This window comes from Triticum aestivum, chromosome 1B, assembly GCF_018294505.1.
Source record: "Triticum aestivum cultivar Chinese Spring chromosome 1B, IWGSC CS RefSeq v2.1, whole genome shotgun sequence".
NCBI classification, from domain to species: Eukaryota; Viridiplantae; Streptophyta; class Magnoliopsida; order Poales; family Poaceae; genus Triticum; species Triticum aestivum.
This window is the reverse complement of record NC_057795.1, coordinates 560,147,208-560,150,400: the sequence shown is the minus strand read 5'-3', so window position 1 is coordinate 560,150,400 and position 3,193 is coordinate 560,147,208. Positions and strand designations below refer to the sequence as shown.

Here is a 3,193-nt window from a genome sequence, read left to right as displayed (position 1 = left end):
CCGCCGCCGCCATCAATCTCCTCGGTGAGCCCCCGTCCCCGTTCCCTTCCATCCTCCATTTTGTTTGTGCTAGATCTGAGGATACTGCAGTGGGTTTGACTTTGACGTCACCGGAGACTCTGTTTGCGTGTTGTATCATATATGTCGCTGTCGTTAGAGCAAATTGATTTGTAGGTCCGGATCCTATTATTGCTCTGCCGGGCGCCGGCGCACTTCGCCGGTCGACATCAGCGGCATGGCCAGCTTTTGGCCCTCCTCAAGCTCCGGGCTCTGCCGCTGTATCGACGCGCTTGTCCTGTCCGTCCGCAGCCGCCGCTCCTGCTGCAGAGCTCGATACCTCCGGCTTCATTTCACTCTCACCGGGCGCAAGAGCCCCACGGGCATTCCGTCGAACATGACGTATGCAGTGGCGCGCGAGTCAAAATCAATGGCAAATAGTAGAACGCTGGATGTTGGTAGCTGCCAGTGCCACTGCAACAACAGATTGGTAATGGAGCATGGAGGTGCTCCAGGGGAGAGGACCCAAGCCAATCCTCTCGCCGTAGCGGCCGCCCACTAAGCCACCGGGTCATAACAGTTCTGGGCCATACGACTTCTGGTGAATCACTACTCATGGAAGATTGGGGCCTAGACCTGCATTTTCAAAGAATTGAGACCAACTTGAAATAGAAATGAGTTTACTCGCGAATTTTCATTTGAAATAGAATTGTAGTTTAATACTAATATCTGTGTTTGCAAAAGGTGTTTGATGGTAGGGAATAGATCGAGCTACCTAATTTATTCAATTATTATTAGTTCCACAACTGTCTCTTGTTTCCCCCGTTAAGCAATTAACAGCCTTGGTCTCACACGCTTGTGGTTGTGGCAATAATTCAGTCATTCTGCATCATCCTACATGCGAGTACTATGTAACAAGCACTAATTATTTGATTTTGTAGGTATATCAAGCCACTCCAGATGGCAACCTATGAGCCCAAGAACATCCTCATAACTGGTGCCGCGGGTTTCATCGCGTCCCACGTGGCAAACCGTTTGGTCAGGAATTACCCTTGCTACAACATCGTCATCCTTGACAGGGTTGACTACTGCTCCAGCCTTAGAAACCTCGACCCTTCTCGTGGATCCCCGAATTTCAAGTTTGTCAGGGGCGACATTGCCAGTGCCGACTTGGTGAACCACCTCCTGGTCACCGAATCGATCGATACCGTCATGCACTTTGCTGCCCAGACTCATGTCGACAACTCCTTCAGCAGTTCCTTCGAGTTCACCAAAAACAATGTCTACGGTACCCATGTCCTCCTTGAGGCATGCAAGCAGGTTAAGATCAGAAGGTTCATTCATGTCAGCACCGATGAAGTCTACGGAGAAACTGATGTCAATGCTGTTGTTGGTAACCATGAGGAATCTCGGCTGCTTCCGACGAACCCTTATTCGGCTACAAAAGCCGGGGCGGAGATGCTGGTGATGGCCTATGCAAGGTCCTATAATCTTCCGGTGATCACCACGCGAGGTAACAATGTGTATGGGCCAAACCAGTTCCCTGAGAAGCTCGTCCCCAAATTTGCTCTCCTGGCAATGAGAGGCCTGCCACTCCCGGTTTATGGGAATGGCTTGAATGCCAGGAGCTACTTGTACTGTGAGGATGTTGCTGAAGCCTTTGATGTTGTTCTTCACAGAGGAGAGGTTGGGCATGTGTATAACATCGCCGCGGCTAAGGAGAGGGGAGTGGTGGATGTGGCCAGGGACATATGTGAGATTCTTGGGGTGGACCCCGAGAAGGCCATCAGGTTCGTGGAGGACAGGCCGTTCAATGACCAGAGGTACTTTGTGGACGGTGAGAAGATGAGGAGGCTGGGGTGGTCGGAGCGCACAACGTGGGAGGAGGGACTGAGGAAGACGGTGGAGTGGTACGCCAACAATGCTGGTTACTGGGGAGATGTTGGCGTTGTCTTGCGAGGGCAGCATCGTAACTGGACGCATGCTGCCTCATCACCGCCAGCTGATGAAGCAGATAAGGATCCTACGTTGAAAAGCGCAAGATCAAAGTGCAGGGCAAAGTTATAAACTTTACACCCGTGCATCCATAGGCTGATGAAGCAGATGAGGATCCTACGTTGTAAAGCGCAAGATCGAAGTGCAGGGCAATGCTATAAACTTTACACCCATGTATCCATAGGCACAGGAGGCAACAACACGATTCAGACCTCAAATAGGAGTGAGTTTCCTGAGCTACTACTGCCATTGTGTCTTTGATTCCACACAACAGCTACGAGTGCACAGATTTTGCCTAAAGGTTCAGTCTATTTTAATGGAGGCATGCCTTTCTTTCTGATGAATTAATGAAGGCAGTTTAGTGGTGATTTGCTTACATCTTAAATCTTCATAATTATTTTACATGGATGAATTACGTATGTACGCGCAATGCCTTTTTCCATCTCCAAAATCTAGTGCGTCACCTTGACTCGTAGAGAAAATCCCCTTTGTATCAGTGAATTACCCTAGTTGGACTCGAGGATATAGCCAAGATTAATTATCTCCAAGATCAGTTGTCAGCCATAGGTGCTGGGAGCTTCTTAATCTAGTTGCAGTACGTAGCCTTTTATTTATGGCAATGATAAATCCCGAACGTTCGGATTTTAAGCATGGCAACCCGAACGTTTTTTATGGCAACTTTAGTTCAGGTGAGGTTGGCAAACATTGCAATTTTCTAACAAAAAAACCAATTGGGACAAAGTTGCATGTCCTAACAACTGAAGTTGCCACCTCACATCAACTAAAGTTGCCATGTAAAACCGTTCGGGATGAAATGCTTAAAATCCGAACGTTCGGATTTTATCGGGGTCCTTTATTTAAGGCCGGTAATACTTTCAGGTATAGCGTGAATTCCGTCATTGAAAGTCTATACTCCATAGGGGCATCCCCGATCTCGCATTACCTTTAAAAAAAAGGACTACTCCAGATACTATAGACTGGATAGGTTTGTGATGCGTTGGTCAATGTAACCATTAGTCTAACTGGCGCTGAGATTTCAAGAGATAACCTAAGCACCCTGATAGATTTTAATACTGGAGCTAGGCGAGATTGTTGATGATCTCTCGAAGCCCTTCTAGTCAATGACAATATGATAAATTCAGACATTAGAATTTCATAAGGCATTAACCCTACTTTAGCGTGACAGATCCAGATGGGTAAA

General features: G+C 47.7%; 1 pseudogene; it reads left to right on the top strand.

Annotated features, from left to right (window-relative positions):
- Nucleotides 1–220: 220 nt before the first annotated feature.
- LOC123094999 (trifunctional UDP-glucose 4,6-dehydratase/UDP-4-keto-6-deoxy-D-glucose 3,5-epimerase/UDP-4-keto-L-rhamnose-reductase RHM1-like) lies at nt 221–2,547 on the top strand (annotated as a pseudogene).
- Nucleotides 2,548–3,193: the final 646 nt, after the last annotated feature.